The 27,337-nt window shown below is 36.5% G+C and overlaps 1 protein-coding gene across 1 annotated transcript in view; it reads left to right on the forward strand.

Moving 5' to 3' along the window:
- Positions 1-320: 320 nt before the first annotated feature.
- LOC101743062 (eyes absent homolog 2) overlaps positions 321-27,337 on the forward strand; it is a 76,816-nt gene continuing 49,799 nt past the window's right edge. The window contains exon 1 of the mRNA XM_038018012.2: positions 321-648. The gene's annotated coding sequence lies outside the window, so the exon portion shown is untranslated. The remainder of the gene's footprint in view (positions 649-27,337) is intronic.

Genomic DNA, 27,337 nt, shown 5'->3' on the forward strand with positions numbered 1-27,337 from the left:
ACTTTTATAGCGAGGCAAGTGAGCATCGGCGGCGAACGCATGCGAACACCGCCTTCAGCGATTGTATGAGATAGAAAAGGACGAATATAATTTCGCCTCCGTTATAGGAGCTACGCCTTTAAATTACACGTTCTCATAGCCTTGTAGCCGACGGAGAGTTCGATGGAACGTCACATTTGAAATCATGATGTAAGCAATTGCAGTCTGCGTGCCGCTGGTTTAAGGTTTATTTTCGCTGTTGTACTGTTTATCGTTGTGACGTTTTATGTCCGGAACGTAATTTAGTAATGGGGGGTGCTCGACACAGACACCCAAGCTGGGGTTTAGAATTTCAGTCCAGCTTCGGATGGCCGCGAAGCGCTTTGTTAGCTCATCAATTGTTTACGAACACGATTTTTTTTCTTTTATTTCCTCCGCGTGTATTACAATACGAAATTTCTTAGACGTTATTGTAATTCAATTCTTAATGTAACGAATATATGTAATTAAGCCATCTAACTATATCAAGTTACCGCATAAATATTGTGATTAATAAGTCAAAAGTGGACTTTTTTTTTGTTGAGAAAACAGTGCAAAATCTTTAGTGTGTGCGTTTTTATTTTTATTTTAGTGTTTATCGAGTTTTTTTTTTATATATATGAAACTTCGGTAAGTTGCGTGTTTGGTTAAAAATAACAGTTTTACTTTCTTAATCAACTGTGGTGGTGTGGAATTAAAAAAATGGCATGATTGAATAAAACAAAAGCATGCGTTGAATGATTTTTTACAGTTAAATAATATTAAACATCCCCATATTATTCGTTTATTTAGAAAATACAGCTCAGTGTTTAAATGACGAATAAGCGAGGAATTTTTTTAACTTAAGGCGGAAACAGAAACTTTTAGCGATAAATTTTTATTTTCTCTGATGATTTTTTAATACAAAGTAGGCACTAAAGAGAATTTAATAAAATACTTCTCACTATTTTATTAGTAATGGCGGAAATATCAGATTGAAACTTATATTCAATATAAGTAAAATTTTATGATAAGTTGAAGTAGTCGTTTTATTCAAAGTTAAGCAAAAAAAAAACTCGGGATCTAATTATTGTTTCGAACTTTAATTTATACGTACGTTAATTTATCAAAAAACGAGTGCTTAGTAATTATTGAAAATAAATAATTATATTAGAAGAATTTACTAGTTGAGTAATTCACCCGTCTAACGGATAAGAAGCTAATCCTAAAAATTAGGTATACTAGGTGTGCCCGACGATTTCATTTGATTTACATTTGAGGCCGTCAACGGAAAAGTGGCCTAACCCATAATGTTTCATTCTCCTACTTATACGAGTATATTGCAACTCATTTCAAACATAATAAGCGTTGACGTTGCTGATGGTAGGACCTCTTGTGAGTCCGCACGGGTAGGTACCACCACCCTGCCTATTTCTGCCTCAGACCTCAGAAGTCGTGTCTTGAGGTCGATGGCGGCATTTACGTTGTAGATGTTTACAGACTCCGGTAACCACTTAACACCAGGTGGGCCGTAAGCTCGTCCACCAATCTGAGCAATAAAAAAATATACGCGGTACATTTGTTCGGAAATAAACAATTCTTCAGTTAACATGATTCTTCTCACGAGTGAAACTTCCGCATATTCGGTAAAAGCAGTGATCATTTAAAAGCCCCCGTTATTTGAGTAGAAAATAAATAAATAAATATTTTTGATTAAAATCTACGGATTACTGTTTAGATGGGCCCTCTGCCTCTGAGGCAAAAAATCCTGTAGATCATATCATGTGATAGATCACATCATATGGTAGATTTAATATTTAACTGATAATTTATGCCAGAATAAAAGAAAATAGAGAGATATCATATTAGAGTGCGAATATGTTATGTTATAGTTTTATTTCCAACCTAATTAGTGGTATTCTATTAGGAGCTCTCAGTTAATCTGTCTTCACCAAAAGCTCTATTGGTACTCTACGTGGTATTGAGTGCTTATTGTTGCGCGTTTCCTATCCGGTGGTAGATTCTGCGAAGGGCTCCTACTACCAGTAAAAAAGTGTGTATGGCATCACAGATTGTGGTATCCAGAGTGATTCGGATTCGGTCGGACCAGCGCATTGTATTGCGGCCACGAGATCTTTTGCCTGCAATCTTGCCAGTTACTGTCAATTCTTCAAGATTGTCACTACTCGGCAATGTGGCCGAAGAAGTCAAATATCCTAGTCCTAGTAGATGTCCTTTAAACCAGTAAATTTGAATAAATCGGTAATTACAATAAGGATTACTTAAAGAAACAATGTCTTATCTATCAGTAATCATTCTAGTATCGTCAAACCATTCCCTGCTCAGAAGTCTACGAATCTGGTTTTCAGACGAGATGAGATAGAGCTCATTCATGACCCGGATGCTACGTGGCGTTAATGATTTCTGGAAACGCCCTATCGATAAGCGCGGTGGCTCTATCTAGCACGGATGCAACCTGCTTAAACGATTTCTTAACAGCGATCTTCAATGAGCTCAGATTTTGTAATAATAATAATAATACAAGCTGTTAGATTTAACAAGCTATTAGATTTAACAAGCTATTAGATTTAACAAGCTATTAGATTTAACAAGCTATTAGATTTACTCCAAAATATATTTTTTATCATGCAAAAAGCCACAATTTTAAATACTTACCGGATTGTTAGGATGTTTTTGCAGGACGAAACATCAGACGAATGAACTCCACTTGGCGTAGGCCCGTGGCTTTTCAGTATTTACCGAAATTCATAAAAATTCGAGAATAAAAACTTTGTAAATAATAATAATAATAATAATTTATTTATTTCTCTCTTGAAGTTATAGTATAAATAATAGAAATTAAACCTTATAATTTACTAGCGACCCGCCCTCGCTTCGCTTCGGAAACTGTAATTTATTATTAACTTCTCCACTATTTAATGAATGTTATTATACATATAAACCTTCCTCTTCAATCACTCTATCTATAAAAAAAACCGCATCAAAATCTGTTGCGTAGTTTTAAAGATTTAAGCATACATAGGGATAGACAGATATAGGAACAGCGAAAGCGACTTTGTTTTATACTATGTAGTGATTTTGTTAACCTTTGAAAGAGCTGAAGTCTGTACTAGGTTCATAGACCTGTATTACTGATCTCCAGGCTCCCTCCTTCTTAAGATAGATTAGGTTAGATAAACATAAGGTTAGGTAAAGGTTAGGTAACAAAAAATAGATTAGGTAAGCAAACGTTTATGCCACTCAAATATGAATTGTTTTAATAATCTCAGTTATAAATCATCATCATTCATCATTATCCTGTTCTTCTCCCAGTCACTTGGGGTCGGCGTAACATGTTTTCTCCTTCCATACTCTTCTTCTACTTCTATATCTATCATATACCATTTCTTCGCTCACTTCCTTCTTACCCATATCGTCTTTCATGCAATCCGTCCATTTCTTCTTAGGTCTACCTCTTCCTCTATATCCTTCCATGTTCATAGTTAACATTCTCTTACCAACCTCATTTTCATTTCGTCTCATCACATATCCATACCATCCCAAACGCGCACTTCTCAGCTTCTCTGTCACAGGTGCCACTTTCAGACTTCCTCTAACATATTCATTCCGTATTCTATCCATTCGCATCTCTGCTGCATGCAATCGCCAATCGATCTTAGTTACAAGGTTTGCTAAAAATGCGATGGCACTCGAATTTATACTTAAAAACTGCCGTCGGTCAATCGACAAATGTCAACACTAGTTTTAAAATAAACACGTACCAAAGTTTTAAGTTTAATACTTCGTATTTTATAAACAGCTGCCGTTTCGGTTTTATTGTAGTATCTGTGTTTGTTACTTAATAATGTAGTTGTCTTGACGAAATGTGGATTATTGTTGGTTTTGTTAGGCGAATTTATGGTTTGGTGTTAACGAGACCTTTATTCTTTTTTCCCTACTTAATCGCTGGTAGCCTAAGGAGCTATTGCCTAAGGTGCTTTTAGGTACCTCAAGCACCGGTCATCGTTCTTGTCGAAGCCGTCGCTTGCGACAAAAGGCTCGGCGAGTAAATTAACCCACAGACACAACCCACTGAGTCTCACCGAATCTTCTCAGTGGGTCGCGTTTCCGATCCGGTGGTAGATTCTGCGAAGCACTGCTCTTGCTGGGGTTAGTGTTAGCAACGTCATCAGGTGGTAGGGACCTCGTGTGAGTTCGCACGGATAGGTACCACCGCCCTACTTATTTTTGCCGTGAAGCAGTAATGCGTTTCGGTTTGAAGGGTGGGGCAGCCGTTGTAACTATAATTGAGACCTTAGAACTTATATCTCAAGGTGGGTGGCGCATTTACGTTGTTGATGTCTATGGGCTCCAGTAACAGTAACTCCAGTAACTTTACACCAGGTAGGCTGTGAACTCTTCAATCCATTTGCAATAAATAAAAATTAAAAAAAAGTCGCCGGTGGCGGGATGCTGCGCGAGCCTGAACGGAGTGTGATCGGCAATGACCAGGATAATTTAGTTTTGATAACATCCTTTTGGTATTATTAGGCTGTGAACTCTTCAATCCATTTGCAATAAATAAAAATTTAAAAAAAGTCGCCGGTGGCGGGATGCTGCGCGAGCCTGAACGGAGTGTGATCGGCAATGACCAGGATAATTTAGTTTTGATAACATCCTTTTGGTATTATTAGGCTGTGAACTCTTCAATCCATTTGCAATAAATAAAAATTTAAAAAAAGTCGCCGGTGGCGGGATGCTGCGCGAGCCTGAACGGAGTGTGATCGGCAATGACCAGGATAATTTAGTTTTGATAACATCCTTTTGGTATTATAAGGAATCATAAAACATTCTAGAACTTTCAGCCCAGACTTCGTTGAAAAATAAAAGCACATCCACCACAGTTCAAGGGATTTCGATTGCCCCACTAAAAAATAAAATTCGGAAAATAAAATCGTCCCAAATAATTTGTTCGGTGACGCGTGTCCGGTTAGTTGCTCCACGGAATATCGCATCGCTTAAGCGCTTAGGGTTTTGCGTCTGAAATATTTAGTTAAATCGACCGTGCCATTTATGAATTAGAACGATGCAGATTTAAAAGTATTTAAAATGAAACAAGGCGCACCGTTCGATAGAAGCTAAAAGCGGTCTTAAGTGAATATTTTTTTTAGCTCCTCGAGGCATTGCGTTTTCATTTGCTGCATTAGTCAATAAATTATCAGTATATATAAATAAGTTGCTAAATGGGCCACCCGCCTTGAGATAAGTTCTAAGGTCTCAGTATAGTTACAACGGCTGCCACACCCTTCAAATTAACCCTCAGACACAGCCCACTGAGTTTCTCGCCGGATTTTCTCAGTGGGTCGCGTTTCCGATCCGGTGGCAGCTTCTGCGAAGCACGGCTCTTGCTAGGGTTCGTGTTAGCAACGTCGTCCAATTTGAGCCCCGTGAGCTCACCTACTAGTTAAGGTTACGCTGAAATGGCCTCTCAAGGCTCCCAGCTAGGTAGGAAAAAAAATCCCTTCAAACCGAAACGCACTACTGCTTCACGGCAGAAATACGCAGGGTGGTGATACCTACCCGTGTGGACTCACAAGAGGTCCTACCACCAGTAATGTTGACAACATCGTTCCGATAGTTTAGCACATTTAATTTGGTCGTATTTGCTTATATTATACATATGTGTGTACCAGGATTCGGCTATTCTTGTTCCTTGTAGTCCGGAGATTTGCCAAGTCACCGAGCGTTGACGAGACGGGCTTACCATATCAATGTGTATAGAAAATGTGACGCGCAATCCCTTCACATATAGTACCTGACGCAGTAAATGCTATCATAGTTTATAACATATCGAATTTGTTTAAATAGCACTTCAAATTTTATTGCTTCTTTGCAAGCTTATAGATTTCAATGTTGTTGCTCTAGTGGTTTCACTGATTTTATAAGTATACTAGCTGTACCCGTCCGCTTTGCTGGGCATTTAACAATTAACATTATTATTTCTCACCCCCACAAAGATTCTCATCATTAACGCCCCCGCAACTGGTGTAGGGAGTCCAACACTCATATAAATATTAGACTATCCATTAAATAGATGTATTTTCTATATGGATACAAAATTTCAAGTAAATCGGGTGCATGGTTCAGTAGCTATAACGGGACATCCGTAAAAACCACTGTAGATTTATATATTAGTATAGATTTCTATTTTTTTTCAAAAAAGATTATAACCTATGTTGCTCGGGAATAGTGAAGCTTCCAAACAGTGAAAGAATTTTTCAAATCGGTTCAATAGTTTCGGAACCTATTCAATACAAACAAACAAATATTTCCTCTTTATAATATTAGTATAGATTTTTATTTTATATATTTTTATTTTACAGTATACTTTTATAAGCAGTGGGAAATTAGTTTCGGCCCGAGAATAATCGGAACAAACAAGCCCCCCACACCAAAAAAAAAGTTGGCACATTTCTTGTATTTTCCTGAGTGATTCATCATAGATTTCCAACTGGTCTATTGAACCATTTAAATTCCCTTAATTAAAACAAATTAATAAAATTTTGCTAGCATACGTATATATCACGTATTTTAAGTTGGCTCAATTAAAAAATATACTATTAAAATTTTAATAGAACGAAGGGAAAACCGATAAACGATTGTACCCGCAATTTATATAAAATACATTAGTTTATTTAATTTTTTGCTCGACGACGCTTTATTAAGTTCGTAATCGTTAAAAAGACATTAAAAAAAAACTGAAAATATCAATCCACTTTATAACTTTATTTCCACGGAAACAACGTTGGTTATATTTCTGAAGGTGGATCGTTTTATTGCTAGATATTGTGTTTGTAAAAAAAAAAACAGTTTTATATTTTATATCGTGACACTTAATTCAATTTATAACTGAGTTTTCATTACTGTAGTTGTGTTGAAACCCAGATAACGGCCAAGGTTAGCGAAGAGAGATAGAGGGTTCTTTTGAGAGGTTCGACTTGACTTTCTCGCCGGATCTTCTTAGTGGGTCGCGATTCCGATCCGGTGGTAGATTCTACTAAGCACTATTCTTACTAGGGCTAGTGTTAGCAAATTCTATGTCACCTGTATAACATTTTAACCTCCTTATGTCATAAATCATATGGAGGTTACATTTATATTAATTACCAAGTGTTCGATGTGAGCGCTCATTATAATATTCTCTGAAAAGCTTATTTAGGATATATATTCAGACTTTTGAGCGTCATTTGCACGCTATATGTAAGTCAGCGATATGGATAATGATATATTATAACCTACTAGTTTCTCAATTCTTCTCAGTGGGTCGCGATTCCGATAGAAAATTCTCTCAGGTTGAGCCCTTGAGCTCATCTAGGCTTAGGCTACCGGCGAATAGGTAGGGAAAAAAATATATATTATGAAACGCGATAAGCAGCAGCTTACAATAGCATAGATCGTCTAAGAGCACGACTAATAAAATAAAAACAACAGAATATCATAAAATAGCACACTGAACGAAACAATAAATCAAATTTTAATAAAACATAAAGCATCAGACATTTTATATATCCTGAAATCTGTTCAGAAATATATCTTCTTTACAGCTGACATTTTAGTTATATTCCTGTACGAATTGACGTTTCGGAAACGTTATAGTGTTGCTATTATAAAAAATTTCGACGCTATTTTTTTTTTTTTATTCGACAATAATACTTTTAATAAAAACTTATATTTGAATACACTTTTAACTGTCTCGGTTTAAAAAAAAAGGTTTAAAAATGTATTTGATTTACGTCGCTCTTCCGTTTCATTTTAACGTGTTTATTTTTGTTTAAACACAAAATAATGTATGTGCGAATGAAAACAATTAAGTTTTAGTGCGCCCCAGTCCGTAACATTTAGATTCAGTCACCGTCGGCGCCCTAGACACGTCCTTACGGAGCCATCAGATCCAATAACTTTTGCTTTAAACGCCTTCAGCTCTAACACTAGGAGCAGGCTTAGGGACTCCGGTAACCGTACTCGTCGAACTCGGCAAAGGGTTCGACGTGCAACCTAACTCATACGTCAGCCCGCTGAGTTTCTCGCCGGATCTTCTCAGCGGGTCGTGATTCCGATCCGGTAGTAGATTCATTCGCGAAGCCACTGCTCTTGAGTTATTAGGTCTCCTTCGGAGGCGCTCGGGCAGCTACTAAAATCCCATCTCTCCTGACTGAGCCCTTGTTCGCTCACCTGTCCTGGTAAAACTGTAAAGGCTTCCGAGCCACCAGTAATTCTCCCTTCACAAAGAAATAAATAAATAAGATGTTCTATTAAATCTGTTTGTCTAAAATTTATTTGTTAATGAAACAAACAAAATATTTTCTTTGATCTTCGTGAACGTGAGTGACTTCATTAAAATTACTTTTAAGGATTTTTAATCTTAAGTTATTTTAGTGTCATTATATTTATTTTACGATTGAACAACAGAGTCGTCCGTGTGACCATAAGAGAACTGGAAAGTATTCAAAACGTCAGAAATAATATGACGACATTAAAAAAAAAAACGAAATTAAGCCGTAAAAGTATTATAGTTAATTATGAAATTTTTGAAGTTTATGAACATTATTCGGATATGCTCATAAAGTTATAAACATACCGACTTATTAAATTTATCTTATTAACATCTTCAGAGTACGTAAAATGTAACTTACAATATATTACAATTAATTTTTAACATTAAATAATAAATAAGATATTACTGGTGGTAGGACGTCTTGTGAGTCGACACGATTATGTACCACCACCCTGCCTATTTCTGCCGTGAAGCAGAAATGCGTTTCGGTTTGAAAGGTGGGGCAGCCGTTATACTGTAAAAACTTCTGGACTCCGATAACCACCTAACATCGGGTGGGCCGTGAGCTCATCCACCAATCTAAGGAATAAAAAACAGGTATCTAAGATTTTTTTATTAAGTTTAATTGGACACACGTAATTTTCATTTCAAAGTTGATTAGCTAAAGCATAAGGACCTGTAATCCTTAAACTATGGACTGGTAAGACGTATTGCGAACCTAGACAGGCTAATGCCACTGAATATCCGTTACGTTTATTTATTTATTTATATATTGTATCTATACGGTGGACGAGCTCATAGCCCACCTGGTGTTAAGTGGTTACCGGAACCCATAGACATCTACAACGTAAATGCCGCTACCCACCTTGAGATATCAGCTCTAAGTTCTCAGTTACAACGGCTGCCCCACCCTTCAAACCGAAACGCATTACTACTTCACGACAAAAATAGGCAGGGTGGTGGTACCTACCCATGCGGACTCATAAGAGGTCCTACCACCAGTAACAGTGACGTAGCTTCCTTCAAACTCTTCGTTATATGCTGATGGCGTCATGGCGTCATCCCGACGTCACAGAGGGGGCGGTAAAGTTCACGCTGCGGTTTCTATGGACTCCGGGAATAGCTTATCAGGGTGCCTTGAAGTCGTATTACCATGTTAATAAAAAATGATTTAGATCGAATTAAGTATATCCATTTATTTTATGAAAGTTTTGGTGGTGGTTGAACTCCTCCTCGTCGGTTGGAGCTGCATAGCATCACTGGCCACTATGGCTGTACTTCAAGCCAGACATTCGAAGAGAGAGACACGTGGAGAATAGTTTTGGAATGAGTGGTCATAGCTTCAAAAATGTATTCTAGCTAGGCAAGACCTTCAAAAATAAAGACTACGACTCGGAAAAAGAAGAATAAGATTTTATGTATACAAAATAAAATTTAACTAGCGTGCTAAATTAAATACAATTTAGATTGACATTTTGTTGTAATTTTTCGAAATGGCGTCTCGAGTCGTTTAAATACTTTTTTGACTTTAAATAAATATAACTAAGGCTAACTAAGACTTGAATACAGTTTTTTTGTATATATTTGGAAAATAATTTTAATACGTCTTATTGAATATTTCTATCAAGAAATAAATAAGATCAAATTAAATAAATAAATCAACGAACAAAAATACAATATTTATTAAATGGCGTCCTGAATTGTTTGCCGCCATACGAACCTACTTGAAAAGGTCAATAGACTTCCAAATTTCATGAACCATTAATTCATTATTACAGTCAATAAGTCATTCAGGCACATTAGAAATTAAAGGAACGTCGGTTTAGCGCATACACTTCATACAAAACTCATTTATTTTTTATTCACGATCCGTGCGCACAAGAACCGCATTGTGCGCGGTCCCTGCCGTTTCCGAGAATGATTTCGTTATGAAACAGAGATGTAAATACACAATTTACTGTAATTAGAGAAGGACGGACGGTGGCCGTTTTGTTTTCTTTTAGGTTAATATGTGGCCACATGTGGCGACTGTTTCTGGACCCTATGGTCATTCCTTCGATTTCGTTTTGTTTCTTTCAACCAAGGATTCCGGGGTGTTATTTTAATTAATACGTTGTCCGTTGCTTGTTTGTGGAATTTGGAATTTCGTTTTTCACGCCGTACATAAGTGCATATAGTATCATTTAGAAACTCACCATGCAATTTACCTACTGTTCGCAATTAAAAGTTTTCAATGGTTATATGCCTAATAAGTTTCTCGCCGGATCTTCTCAGTGGGTCGCGTTTCCGATCTGGTGGTAGATTCTGCGAAGCACAACTCTTGCTAGGGTCAGTGTTAGCATCACTCCGGTTTGAGCCCCGTGAGCTCACCTACTAGTTAAGGTTACGCTGAAATAGCCTCTCAAAGCTTAGGTAGGAAAAAAATCTGATTAAAAAGAAAAAAATGTATTATTAATCCAATTACCACAGCGACCTTTCATGTTACCTATTTATTCACCTAAAAAATTAGTTGAAAGTGCTTGTAAGCATTATTAGAAAAAGAAAAATAATATTACAAATTCATACAATGTACCAGGCACCCAAAAACGTGTAAGAGGTCGCTTGCCCGATAACAATCAGGGTCCCTTTCAACGCGCATTTATCAACACATCTGAATCATATGGCCCTAGAATTTTTTGTACGCATACCTAAGATTATCTATAACTATTATTTATTGTGAAGCACGGATTAAATTCGGATTAAAATGAAATTGGGCAGATGATGAATTCATACTTATATCATTATCAAACAACAATGAATATGGAATCTACGTATTTTCATGTCAAAATAAACAAAAGTTCTGTCGAGTTACTGAGTTATATTATTATTTATCACAAATTAACCCCATAGACACAGCTCACTGAGTTTCTCACCGGATCTTCTCAGCATTTTTATTTTTATTTTTGGAACGAATTTCCTTATGGGACGATGAGGAGGGATACCCTAAATGGGAAAAAACGTCCATAACGTAAGATTTTTATTAGTAATGCACACAGTGTACGACTTAACTTTGCAATAACGTACAAAAAATAACATTTTTTTTATTTTATTGCTTAGATTGGTAGACAAGCTCACAGCCCGCCTAGTGTTAAGTGATTACTGGAGCCCATAGACATTAACAACGTAAATGCGCCACCCACCTTGAGATATGAGTTCTAAGGTCTCAGTATAGTTACAACGGCTGCTCCGCCTCTCAAAACGAAACGCATTACTGCTTCACGGCAGAAATAGGCAGGGTGGTGGTACCTACCCGTGCGGACTCACAAGAGGTCCAACCACATGTTGCGTGGGCTTAACCTGCTCCCAGGTTAAGCCCACGACCTCACCTACCAGTCCTGGAATAGCTGGAATAGCCCCTTAGGCTACCAGCAAATAGGTAGGGAAAAAAACAGAATGTGTAAAACTTAATCATATTAAATTGTAAACCTAATCATTTAACACAGTGATTGAAAACAATGAAAAGATTTGAATTACCTAACGTCATGCGATCTATTCTATAATATAAATTCATTTAGCCAAATAAACAAAACATGACACCTTGAATCTGTCGGCGGAGCTTTGTGTAACTGAAAACTACTTAATAAAATGTTGTTTTTCAAATAAACTATCGTTGCAAAATGGTGACATCATCATATATGCCGTTCTCGGACCACCAGGCGCGCATAAATCACAAGCGTAAGCTAGATACGGACTGAAGTATGTAAACATTCGTATACATAATAATTCTTCACAAGTTATGGACGCCTGGTACGATCTCGCAAATATTACTAGGCTACAGGTAATTTCTGTATCTAAAAAAACTATTGATTTGTTCTTTTTTATTATTTTAGTAAAAAATAGGGCTGATCCGAATATAGGCTGAATATATTTCTATAATTTCTATCTATTTCTACAATTAAAAACGTTTGAAATGTATACATAATTCTAGATAATATTTAAAAACCAATTTTATAATAAATATCTTTTTGTTATTTTACGAATTTTGTAGAAACTTGTAGAAACTGAACTTTTGTGGACAGAAAACAGCTATTGGAATATATTTTAAGTCATGACTAACACAGTAATCCTGCTAGATTTTAGACAAACAGATTATGAAACAAAGAAAGGCTACCGAACCCGCTTTAAGATCTTAGATCCAATAAAAATCACTTAAATGTTCTCGCAGCAAATATTTAAATTCAATTTACATAATATTTTCAACTCAGCACTAGGACCACAACTTGGTAAATCCAATAACAGAGGAATTCAAAAGTTTACTACGTACAGTAATGGAAATGTTTTGACATTATTGATAAGCTTTAATTAGCATGTAAGTGAATAAGCTTAGTCTATTTTGGCCGGGAGAAAATAGGGGCGTGTATCGTCTGTAGAAACACGGTTATCTTGCCCCAAACTAAGACTTTATAGTCTGATGTTTCTTTATAGTCTCTTTATAGTCTGTATTGCATGTTGAAATCTCAAAAAAACAAAAAAGATCCTATGGTTTTTCGTCACTTTTTTTATTAAAAATAACAAACAACATGGCGGTAAGATATATCGCACCTTTAGAATTGAAGTGGCTTAACCCAAAATATTTGTTTTTTAGTAAACGCCAAAAATGTAATGTAAGAATTGTAATTATTTTGTCTCGATTTTAATACTTTAAGCCTTAAAGCGCATACCTTAAAGATGAATGTAAGTGATTGATAAAAAGTGACGGAAAGTGTACGTTGTTCTTTTCTAATCAAAAATAAATTGACTTTTTATTTAATAAAATATATCTATACTAATATTATAAAGAGGAAATATTTGTTTGTTTGTTTGTATTGAATAGGCTCCGAAACTACTGAACCGATTTGAAAAATTATTTCACTGTTGGAGAGCTACGCTATCCCCGGGTGACATAAGCTATATTTATTACATTTTCAATAAAATTAGGGTTCCTTACTGAAACTTCAATAATGTAACCCAACGTGTAAAAAAATTACATTTTTTTTTTACATCGCGTGCGCTACTACCCAAGCGAAGCTGGGGCGGGCCGCTAGTATTTTATAAACCGGTAGAAAATGCATTTTCTTAATTTTTTTAGATATGCCACTTAAATTCTAAATCTGCGATATTATTAAATATTAAGGTGACCACAATGTACAACTTCAACGAAACACCGTTATCCCAAACCAATAGAAATGAGATATTCTAATTGGATTTTGTTAGAAGGAGCATTCTCCCCAATTTTCTTATATGTTTTTTATTAATCTGTATTTTTTTTTCCTACCTATGCTGATAGCCTTTCAAGGCTATTTCAGCTTCTCCTTAACGTGTAGGGGAGCTCGTGGGGCTCAAACCGGAGTATTGCTAACATTGACCCTAACAAGAGCAGTGCTTCGCAAAATCTACTACCGGATCGGAAACGCGACCCGCTGAGAAGATCCGGCGAGAAACTCAGTGGGCTGTGTCTGTGGGTTAATTTACTCGTCGAACCCTTCGTCGCAAGCCATGGGCTCGAAGAGGACTGTGACCGGTGCTTGAGGTTAAGCTGTATTTTAAGAGAATGTGAGTGCCCATCCTAAGACATGAGGTTGAATTTTCAATTATATAAAAGTTGTATTTAGCTTCGAAAGCGGAAAGTTTTAGTGTATCGCGACAGTAATAGGTAGGTGGATTGTGGTAACTACCCGTACGATGAGTGATTTTTTGCCAATTAAGTAACACGATGTTATTCAGTAATTATATTTATTAGGCACACAATACACATTACAAGCTAAGAGATACACAATAAATAATAGTAAGTAAAAAAAACTCTAACATAAGCCATGTGCGCACAACTAAAGAAGACAAATGTGCTGAGTTTGTACACAATGCTCCTTACAACTATAGAACAGAACAACACGATAATGATAACTGATCTAAGGAAATAATTTTACTCATAATATACATTAAACAATTACAATTATTACCCTGCCTATTTCTGCCGTGAAGCAGTAATGCGTTGCAGGGCGGAGCAGCCGTTGTACTGTTAAAAAAGTGACACCTTACAACTCATGTCTCAAGGTGTGCGGCGGCATTTACGTTGTACATGTCTATGGGCTCTAGTAACCAATTAACGCCAGGTGGGCTGTGAGCTCGTCCAACCATCTAAGCAATAAAATTTTTTTTACGAATGCGCTCTACAAGTTGATAAAAATAGCAGTGATGATAGCCGAATTTAAATTCGAATGAATTGGTAGGGGCGTGCCTGAACTTGGGCGGAGCTTATCGGAATAGGCCGGCACAGTACTATTGTTTTCACCGCCTATCTCCGCAGCTATCATCCTGTTTTATTTAGACAGAGCCGACAGAAGCCACGAATCGTTTTCAATTCGTCGTGGCCTAAAAGATAAGACGTCCGGTGCATTCGTATGTAGCGATACAACGGTGTTCGAATCCCGCAGGCGGGTACCAATTTTTCTAATGAAATACATACTTAACCAAATATTCACGATTGACTTCCACGGTGAAGGAATAACATCGTGTAATAAAAATCAAACCCGCGAAGCACTAATGCGTTTCGGTGGGGCAGACGTTGTAACTATACTGAGACCTTAGAACTTATATCTCAAGGTGGGTGGCGGCTTTACTTTGTAGATGTCTATGGGCTCCAGTAATCGCCTAACACCAGGTGGGCTGTGAGCTCGTACATCCATTTAAGCAATAACATAAATAAATAAAGCTTCCATTACGCTAACAAATTCTTCTTATTCGTTGCTTTCTTCATAAGGTCGTGTCCTTGAAACTTGACCGTGGCCTGTCTCGTAAGCTGATTCCACCTCGTCCAGTCCTCAGCTTCTCGTAAGGCGGTTTTGGTGTAAGGAAAGAGACCATGCGATCGGTCGCTTAGCCGCTGGTGTGACCAAATGACCACTCTAACTGGGCTGCTAACAAATTAAGTCATGAGGTTTCTGCGGTCTTGCTAAATAGGCAGAGTAGTTACAAGAGAATCTGGACTACAAATGCTTTAATTGTACCGCTGTCCCACGCGGCAGTACCTACCCGAGCGAGCTCTTAAGACGCCCTACCACGAATAACTGCGCAAATTAGGATTTTTGTTGCTTCAATTTCTACTACACATACCTAGTCCTCTTTTACGATGTTCCTTCCCGAAGTGTGACGTTTTAGACGCTTTAGACATTCACTGCGGACATATAGTCTAATAATATAAATTATATTATAAATATTCACATTGAATTCTTGCTATTATTATTTATTATTTAACCACGTTCAGAATCGTCATCTTGGCGATTGGAACCGCACCGAAACATCAGGAATTTATCGAATGTGATTATCGTCATAGGAACCCGTTTTTAACAGTCTCTGTAATGCACATAGATACAAGCGAGAGTTTAAAACTATATTTCTAATAACATTCAATACTTGCTCTCATAAATGTGGCGGTCTGCGCAAAAGTGACCTAACCCACAATTTTTCATATTCTTGTTTACATAATATATATTGCAGTTTATTTACGACATTATAAATTTTCAAAGCAAAATCGGCGTATCCCTATTTTGACACCTAGATAGCAGATGTCTTTGTAAGCATTATTTTGCGCGTATTTATTTGATTGTGCCTAAGACGCAGCATAAAAGTTAATTGGAACCTCATTATCTCGATACTATAGTAAGATTAGACCACTTTTGCACTGACAGCCTCAAATATACTTACTTCATACTTACTGAAAAACCAATCTAATGTGATTGGTACCTATTGATATATTTTGAAATTTAAAAAACTAAATTTTAGTGTTAATGTTTTTAATAATAAAAAGCAATTTATAGACAAAAGAAACGGACGAGGGAAAATAAAGAAAAATTAAAAAAGGAAAGTCCTCCATTATATGGCACGTTGCAATGGATATATGTATACTAGAGATTTAACCCAAAGAGTTGGTTGACATTGGCTGGCGGCCGATCGTAAGACTCGTGCCAGATCTCTATACATCATGACCAAAAGACCGACCCCATATAAAGCCAAGAAGCATATGATATAACATATCCGAGGGCAGAATAATGAAAAAAAAAAAAACAATCACTCCTTGATTATCGTAACACGCAACGTTTCTTCGTCTATTTAATTCATTCATTAAAATAATTCGCATTAATTCTGATCACTGAACATTTAAATCACAATTCATAAATATTCTTCGAATAAAATCGTATTCGATTCGTATCGTAATCGACCTCGGAGTCACAATATGTCACAGGTGCACATATGTTTCCGACAGGTTTTTTTTGTTGTTGATGTAATGCCGCATTAATTAATTTATTTATTGTTTTGTCTGGTGGTTTGAATTAAAAAACAATTGCAGAATTCGCTACACTACTGATGTACAATCACAAACACAACAATCCACAAGCAAAATGTGTTCCAATTTCAAATATCTTTGACATCATATTTACCTCCATTGTGGTCATGCAACCTTGGTACTTACATCGAGAATATTATTTTGTTTATAATTAAAAAAATATGGCTTCCTTGTAAAATCCGCTATTAAAATTTATCCAGTCAGCTAGTTTACCATAAACATTAGCTATACATACTTAAGAATAAATCACAAAAATTTATAAAGCGCTCAAATCAAACTGCGCCATATTTTTATCTCATCCAGGAATAGTCAAACGTTTCCGAAACACTTCCTAGGCAGTTATGCGACCTTGGTAGCCGAAATTAAACTGGCATATTAAAAAAAATACGCCTATTTGAATGGAAATAATTTGACCGCAACCATCATCAGCTTGACAGTATCTGATTAGTTTTTGTACTGAATCGGTAGTTAGTGACTCATGGTTTTGATTTTGAACTGTAAAAATTTTCTCACGACTTTTTTTTAAATGCCCAAATCAGATCTCATATTTGAGTCGTCTATTATCAAAGGTGGCAATCTGTGCATTTGCACAAAAAAATGTTATTGATATGTCAATACAGATTGATTTGAATATAATCGTCTCCTTCAAAGAATACGGTTCAAAACCTGCATTAAATAAAGGTTAATACTTAACCTGCTATTTATCTAAGATGTCGTTTAGAAGAGTTTTGTGACTGCCAATGGAATACAAAGTCAATAATTCGTTTTTCTGATTTACCAATAATTGTCCAAAAGTCACATTGCCGGCTTTGATAATAGTCGACTCATTTACAGAGTGTTCGCAGACGTAGTTTTTCGGTAATTGGTAATGACAGAGTAGATAGATACCTTCATTCAAACATTTTTTTGCTGCTGGCAATCTGCGTTCTCGTTTGAAGTTCAGCTGTCATACAATCCAAGTGAGACTTCGAGCATATTTCAAATCGGGTGATGGCACTCGTAGTGATATCTATGCGTTCCGGTGGTCACTTCAGATAGTCCATGAATTATTTCACCCGTCAAGGCAATGAAGAAAAACTCAGGTGACCTATGAATTCGTTTGCTAAAACGAAATTGAAAAAAGTTAATGAGGTCCTTTAAAAAAAAAGGGTGCGTGTACTTCGCGCGTAAGCAGTTATACTTTATTTTTATTAAATTTATTTCTTTTTTTTTTAAATATTAAATAATTAATAATAAATATTTAACGTTAATAATTTAATAATATTTAGTATGAATTATATTAAATAATAATTTTGTCATTTATATTACTAAATAATACATACGGATAGTTAACCTCAATTGTATTGGAGTACTTAGGAAGGTTGATGAGCACAGTTTTTTCACAAATATTCTCTAATATTAATTAGTATTGATTTAAATATTCAATTTAAATCACTTCTGATTATAATTCAGACGCACATATAAAATTCGAACTTGTATAATGAAAACAAAATGAAAACACGCGTTTTAAATGTAGAAACTCAAAGCATGTGGATAAATATTATAAATATAAATACACGGTGAACAGAGGCGGCGTGCGTGCCAACATGCGCCACTAACAGAGGTCCCATTTCTGTTTTGTTGGTAGCGTTTTTTCCTCAACTTAATGAGCGATTTAGTGGGCAACTTCATTTCTGTTAATTTTGTGTCACGGTGCGCGCGCATCGTAAAATTTCACCCTCATCAATTTTTCATAACGCGCCTAAAGAAGTATAACTTCAAAAACAAAAAAGCCTGACAGCCTTATCAAAATATCACCTAACCATCGCAAATAACGAATTATAAGAGAGATTCTAATCGATATTTAGATTGCGTACACAATAGATAACCATCGACGTCCTCAATTTTACCAATAAGTGCTTTCGAAATTCTCTAATTAACATCTTCTCCGTCGGCCGAGGGATAGCCGACGACCAGTTCACGATTCTAATCGATTAATTTATGCCTAAAATCGAGATATTTTGATATTGTTGAAGAAAAAAAAAAAAAAACATTTTGTCGCGACCGGTCTGACGGGTCGCTTGAATATTCAAAAAGATATTTGAATTATTTTTGCGAAACATATTTCTGTATTCGTTCTTAGTGATTAGTCAATTATTATTTTACTTTGTTACGAGCATCTATCCACGGCCATCGTGTAGTTCGATTCCTATCTATCGGAAAGGCACTTTTTTTTTTGAAGTGAAAACTTCTTTAGGATCGTTGTGATTTCAAACCGGATGCAACGGAAAAAACGACAGGTAAGAGACACAAATACAAAAATGTGTAGGATGAAGCCAGCAAAGAATGAGACAGAAATATACATACTATTTATTTAATACAGCGCCATCTGTGACATTTTTTAATACTAACGTGTGTATGAAAGCTCTTGTAGTGAATTTTAATTTAGGATTATACGTGAAATTAAAATATCAATTCACAGAGGGCGCTACCTTACAATTATTTACTAATGACAAAATTTTACATATACATAAGACGTTTAGGATAATTGTATTTTAATTTTGGAAGGTTTCACTTCTACCACGTGTGAATTGCACACATGTTTTTTTTGATAAAAATCTAAACTTAACCTAATTATCAACTTTTATGGAAAAACAACATGTGATAAAATGAAAAGCCCGCAAATTGTATGTAGCTATTTATTTGATTTAACTGCTGGCAGTAAATAGCTATAATAGGCACGAGTATGCTCTACGACTCTGTCTATTGCTACCGCGAAGAAGTCTTGCATTTCTGTTCGAAGGGCGGACAGTCTCGGCTTTAACTAATAACTTCAACATCAGGTGCTTCGAGTTCATATACCGCTATAGCAGAGGCTACCAAACTTATTTCATCTACTGCCCACTTTGAGAATAAATTATTTTGTACTGCCCCCATTCTTTCGCCTACTTAAAAACGGCTATAGCGAGAGCTCAGTGGGTGTCTAAGAGTCCTCCTAGATGAAATTACAAATCGCCACCGAAGTCTCTACACGATGCCCCATTTTTTTCTGGGGTCTCTTACCGCCCTTTAGGCTTGCAGCGCCCACAAGGGGGCGTTATCGCCCACTTTGAGAAAGGCTGCGCTATACGATAAAAGTAAAATAATTAATTAATAGTCGATTAAGAAGACATTGATTAACTGACTGTAAATTATTTATGATTAATTGTTGATTTTACAATCAATAAAAAAATTAAGAGACCATAAAATCAGACCATAAAACAATGCTTTTTTTATATATTTTTTATTGCTTAGATGGGTGGACGAGCTCACAGCCCACCTGGTGTTAAGTGGTTACTGGAGCCCATAGACATCTACAACGTAAATGCGCCACCCACCTTGAGATATAGGTTCTAAGGTCTCAGTATGGTTACAACGGCTGCCTCACCCTTCAAACCGAAACGCATTACTGCTTCACGGCAAAAATAGACGGGGTGGTGGTACCTACCCGTGCGGACTCACAAGATGTCCTACCACCAGTAATAATGGTAGTAGGACCTCTTGTGCTTAATGAAATACAAAATTAAAATTTTTTGTAGAAAATATTATGTATAATCACGGAGATTTTTAACTCAAACAGCCCTATTAGCATTATCTATCGAACGAATGCAAAGATCAACTCCGGCAGCCTTTATTTAACACAAAACGATAGTAATCTCCGCTCGCATCCGAGTATTGCTTTTAATTCGATCATAAACATCACGGAATTATCGATATAAGAGACGACTGTGACACCACTATTACGGCTAAGTATTTTATTGTACATGCATATACTAATTGTTGAATTATGTTTTTTTTTTTTTTAGGTTAATACGAATGTTTTTTTTTAGCGGAGATAGAAATCATAACGTCACTTACACTCCGCCCATCGCTTCGGATCGTAGGCTGAAGTCTTGATTGGATAACGGCGATCCTTTCTTCGAGGCAAAATTAGGCGGGAATGTGATACCATAGAATCTCGATAATCGGAAATTTAATGCACTATAAACAAAAAATTATTACCAAGATCTGAAAATGACGAGTTTAAATAAAAAAGTGGGAGGCGAGAAATTTTTGATCGAAAAAATTATGATCGTGATTTATTCTTTAAAACATTTCCCCAAAAATCAATGTACAAATAAATAACATTTAGAAAAGAGGTTCATTAATTTGCTCTTGCGTTACCTCTTTTGTTACTACGTTCGTACACTGTCCACTCATAACCCATGCATCAGCCCGCTGAGTTTCTCTCCGGATCTTCTCAGCCGATCGCGATTCCAATCCAGTAGTAGATTCACTCGCGAAGCAGCTGCTCTTGAGTTGTTAGGTCTCCTTTGGAGGCGCTCGGGCAGCTGTTAGCAAATCCCACTGCTCCTGGCTGAGCTTTTGCTCGCCCACTTGTCCTGGTAAAACTGGAAAGGCTTCTGAGACCCCTGTAATCTCTCATTCATAAAAAAACACTGTCTAATGGTTTTCGGCAGTTTTGCGCGTGAATGCAAACTATATAGAGGTGCATGATAAACGCTTCAAATTCAGACGGGAGCGAAGCCCGTACTTCAAACTATTGTATGTTCACGAGAACTTCTTTCAACTTCAAATCACCCAGCAACTAAAATTGATTCTGTTCGATACATAGAGTATTTCTCCAGGGATCGAGAAAAAATTTCAAACTATTGATAAATTCAAATTATCGAGCGTGAGGTCATTGAAGGTCGAGTGTACTAATTGTGTGGGCTCACTTTTTTATTTATTTTTTTCCTACCTATGCTGATAGCCTTGAGAAGCTATTTCAGCTTCACCCTAACGTGGGTAGGTGAGCTCGCGGGACTCAAATTGCATTGCAAATCGCAGAATCTACCACAGGATCGGAAACGCGACCCACTGAGAAGATCCGGCGAGAAACTCAGTGGGCTGTGTCTATGGGTTAATTCGCTCGTCGAGCCCTTCGTCGCAAAAAAAGCGACGGGTTCGACGAGGACGGTGACCGGTGCTTGTGGTGCCTAAAAGCACTGTTAATGGATCAAGAAGATCCGTAATGACGTGTGTGGGCTCACAATACGCCTTGCAACATACAAGGGTACATATCATAAACATTGCTACCAGCTCCTAAGTTTCTGAGGCTCAATTTACGAGCGGTAGTTGACTAGGATTGTTGTATTCGTGTATTAAAATCAGCACAATATTCAAATGTTGACGAAAAGTAGGTAAGTTAGTCATCCCTTATCACGGAAAAGCTTAAAGTTTTGAAAACGTCGTAAATATAAACAATAATACATCTTTAAATTAATGCGTGAAGCAAAAACTTTGTACCCATTTTTACTTAAATTGCGCGGACGGAGGAGTATAAAATTTCCCTTTTTTTTTTCCTACCTTAGCTGATAGCCTTGAGAGGCTATTTCAGCGTAACCGTGGCTAGTAGGTGAGCTCACGGGGCTCAAACCTGACGACGATGCTAACACGAACCCTACCAAGAGCCGTGCTTCGCAGAATCTACCACCGGATCGGAAACGCGACCCACTGAGAAGATCCGGCGAGAAACTCAGTGGGCTGTGTCTGAGAGTTAATTTATTCGTCGAGCCCTTCGTCGCAAGCGACGGGTTCGACGAGAACGGTGACCGGTGCTTGAAGTACCTAAAAGCACCGTTAGTGGATCGGGAGGATCCGAGATGACGTGTTTTGGGCGACGTCGACTACTTTCCATTCTGTCCGCAGGATCGGGAATGTAATAATTTCCCAAATTTATAGAGAATATAGAGAAGGAGTGCAGAATGCTAATATTTTTTAAATTGTATTTGACACAACACATAATAAGTTAAATGTGTCAGTTAAATTATAGTAATTTACTAATACGTATTATTATAAATATACTCTTTTTTTATTGTCAATTGTCAAACTTTTGTTTTTGTTTAGTCTGTGGTCAAGTTGAGAATAGATTAATATTATTTATCTATAATGTACGTAGTTTCGGCGAAGAAAAAAAAAAATACTATATCTTATTTTAAAATGTTTTCTTCGTTTTTATTTAATACTATCAATATAATAAAAATAAGCCTTTTAGTTTATAAATTGCATAAAATAAACTATGTTAATGGGCAATTAACGATTTTTATTAATGATTTATCGAAAACGTTTTGCATACATTTAAAGTTGAATTTCGCATATCAATAAATCAATCTACGAGACTTGTTTCCGAAATGATCTAGTCGTTCGTCGAGTTTGCATTTGTATTAAAATAAATCGTAATTCCAAAGCAGTAAAGCCCGTAATGTTTTGGCAAAAAATACGCAATATATTCTTGTCTCTAAATTCGGAGCCTATTCGTTGCCGTGTACTGATGTTTGTTGGTTTGTGAGATGCATACGCACAGTCTAATTGCCAGAATTTTGTATTTATAATAATATTGCTTTTTTTCCTACCTCTGCTGACAGCCTTGAGAGGCTATTTTAGCTTCACCCTAACGTGGTTAGGTGAGCTCACGGGGCTCAAACCGGACTATTGCTAACACCGACCCTAGCAAGAGCAGTGCTTCGCAGAATCTACCACCGGATCGGAATCGCGACCCACCGAGAAGATCCGGCGGGAAACTCTGTGGCTGTGTCTATGGGTTAATTCGCATAATAAGATTAAGCCGTGAAGTGGTTTTAATTGTGTCTACGACTCACAAAAACCGAAGAAATTACTATAATTTATTTGGAGTTTGCTACTGGCTCTCGCGGGTTCCTACAGTGTGCTCTCTTATTACTCCTATTTCTGCCACGAAAAATTTACGTCAGAGGTCACCAAATGACGGTCAACATAATAATATATTTGTGAATATGACTTTCCAAGATGAACTTCAGAATAAATTTCGATATCGACTTTGCTGATGAACTGAAAACTCCAAGATTTAATATCAATAGCTTACACCAATTTTCGTCCAAGCTTCGGACAGATAGTCTGCAACAAAAAATGTCATTTATCTCACCGATTTTAAAAAAAATACCTTTGTTATTTATGTAATTACATTTATTTCCTAAATTTTCTATAAATATGTTGTACGGACTGCGATGTTCATTTCTTAAATAGGACCCCGAGCAAAACTAATTGGTGACCTCTGATTTACATAGCTTGATCTCATACCGGTCTGATAAACAACACGCTTCTGACTTGAACTCGTAGTCCAAGATGGGTGGCACGCTCGCTATGACGTCCACGGACTGCGGTTGCCACTTAACACCAGGTGGGCCGTGAGCTCGTCCACGCATCTAAGCAATAAAAAATGCTAAAACATAGCTCTTTTTTATAACCCAAAAGACGAATTTACATTAATGAAACCCAATTAAAGTTGTTTTATCGTTTGAATTTTTACGATCTCTTCTCGCAAACCAAATTTACGATCCGGCTACCGATTCAGCCCCACGCGGATCGCAGCGTGAAGGTTCTAATCATTAAATTAATGTAATAACAGTCACCGATTTCAATTTTAACTATCCAATAAAGCCTTCTTTAATTTGATATTAATTTGCGTTATTGTACGTAGAACGGAACGACAGCGAGAGCGGGAAAATAATTTGACACGTCTATAATTATTTTTTAGGGGATTTTATGACCTGGAAACTACGACCTTTAAGGTCATGGTCTTACTTTGGTTTATATTCTTATTTTTACGAGCAATAATAATATGGAGTAAAATGAAATTAAGATGATTAAGTTGCGTCAACTGAGATGAAATTAAATGAGATGATATGATATGGGATGAAATATAATCTCAGTAAAATGGTTGTCATTTACTGAGATTTTTTCAGTGGACTTTTTGGAGGATCCCGAGAAGCTACGTGCAGCGGCTTTGTTTCATTTTCCCACATTTGTGCACTTTCACAAATACTAAACAGTTTAATAAACCACCGTTATTACACATTTAAATCTGAAGAAAACCTAAATAGACAAAATAAAACAAATCATACAACTTCACTCCTCGCGTTCCCGCCAAAAAGTCTCGACACGTCTATAAATAAATTGGGCACAGATAAAATAAGTGAGTAGTAAATTAAATTCTGCTCTGTTTGACAATCAAACTTTTTGTTTGATGAACAGAGACACGTGGAGATTTTTGCGTTTAAGGGAAAGCCCAACAATTTTAGTTATCGACAATGAACTCGATATGCAAATTCCGGATCTTAAGTAAGACGATTACCCCACCCTCCAGATCGGAATGCTTTGAAATAGGATGGCGGGATAGTCATTAACTATAGTTGTCTAGTTTGCTTTACCTAACTGTTTTCTTAGAACGTGTACTGTTTATTGAATTAATAAAATTTCGGGTTACGGGAACGATTTGACGTCGCGGTAGGCCGCAGTAGGACTCTGATGTGTTGACCACACTTTTATTATATTTTTTGAGTAAATGAAAATAATTTTGTTATACACAAAACTTAAAATCTTGCGCGCTACATTTTCTCTCCCTATTTACATGAAATGTATCTGTTTATTTGCAAATTATATGTTATGATTGAATTAAATGGTACTGGTAAATAGGTATTGCAAGTCCACGCGGGGGATACCTCCATCCTGCCGATTTCTGTCGAAGCAGTCTCGCGTTTGTGCCGGTGTATCATTGAAATTTCAACCTTATATCTGTAAGTAGATAGTGATATTCATGTTGTGATGGATATCGGCTCAACATCAATAGTCCTGGTGAGATCTTTCAATTATCTACGTAATCCATATACATATGTGTGTACATAAAAGAGAATTAATGCGTCTATGTATGTATGTTCACCTAAAGCTCAATAACTTATAGCCAAATTGATATGAGACTTTGACCACATATAAAAATCGACATGAACAATCCGACGAACATAATTACGTTATTGTCGGATAAGTGGTGCTGGGGGCAGTTATTTTTTATCTTTTGAACCGTAGGTCGAATCAATATGAAATTTCGTATATTCATGTCGACAATTTGTTTTTTTAGGTGAAGCGAAGCGTACCGAGGTCTAGATTAAATAAAAAAAAGTAATTTTTGGTTCTTCCATTACATTTCCTATAAAGTAGTTGATAGAAAACATTTATTGGATCACGAAAGACGTGTCAGTCACTACTTATAACGTACACTAAAAAAAGGTTTTTTTAAATTTATGTCTTTGATTTAATTCAACAAAAGACATCATAACATAATAAATTCGTCTTTTAATTACATTCAAATCAGAATTTGTGTAATTACATGAAATGAAATGATGGCCACCCTTCGCGTTTCGTATCACGCAGCGCGATGCACGCTACTGTTCAACCCCCCGCTAGTTACGGAACACTTGGACGTATTGTGCTTTTTTTTGTTTTATTTAAATCTCGACGTATTTTAATGCGGTAGCGTGGAATGGAACGTAGTTTTGACGTTTTGTCTGTCCACGTCACTGTGACGTCTGTGATTTAAAAAAAAATGTGTTCTTTACTATTTTTGAATATTAAAAATAGAGTATGTAGCGCTGTTTAGATTCATTATACATTAATCTCCTATATAACACGGTAGATTACTTTCACCTTAAGGAAACGCGTTGTACCAGTATTCTCGCATAGCGCGCTTATATGACCCCATATAACGCATTAAGTACAAATATAATTTAAATACAAATATAATACAATATAAATAATATTTTTACGATTCAAAGACTAGGAACACAAATTTAATAAATTAATTTAGTCAATTTAATTTCATAACAACACAATATGCACATAAAATATGGTCACAATATGCAAAGGTACGCGAAATTAATTATGAACTGTACAAATCAGTATAAATTTCACAGTACAGAAATACATACGACGTGTGTAATCGCTGCGTTATACGGGGGAATACCCGTGTTATACGAGGGACTCGCGTAATATTAAAATGCGTTATAACAGTATCGTATTATAAGGGGCATTACTTTGCAAACCCACTCAAATTGATTACGCACAAAATAAAATGGAAGTCAATTGCATAGGATAAGCTATTCGTAACTAATGTGCTGTTGTATCCTTAATCCAATATCTGCTGTGTGATCTGATATTTTGGAATAACTATTATGACTAGTAGGAATTACTGTTGAAAACACATCTTCGATTCGTAGTCTCATTTGCACGCATCAGTTATACAATCCTTCAGGCTCGAAGGAATGATTGGTTCGCTGTACAAGTATGCCTGTGTGCTTAGTGCGAGTTTTTTAACGTTCTCGATAGCGTAAAAGTTAAATCTAATTTGTATGGAGTTGTAACGTTTGCCGCTAGGGGCGCTGTTCCAACTGCATACCAATTTCTTCGTTTTCCTTTCGAAAATGATCCACTTCATCAGCTGATATCGTCCATGGCAAACCAAATCGCTGCCTACCGCATAATGCGTCTTAAAAATCTAGTTAATATATGAAGAACAATTAAAGCGTTTCTCGTATATATTTTACATGTATATTTTATTCATTACGTATACTTTATTCACTTATTTCCTTACGTACATTTATTGATTACGCATAGTTTACACGTAAACCTGATAACTGTGGGTAAAAACAATCGATTACAAAAATTAGTACGGCCCATGTACGGGCGCGACCGGTCACCGTCCTCGTCGAACCCGTCGCTTGCGACGAAGGGCTCGACGAGCGAACTAACCCATAGACACAGCCCACTGAGTTTCTCGC

This window comes from Bombyx mori, chromosome 20, assembly GCF_030269925.1.
Source record: "Bombyx mori chromosome 20, ASM3026992v2".
NCBI lineage: Eukaryota > Metazoa > Arthropoda > Insecta > Lepidoptera > Bombycidae > Bombyx > Bombyx mori.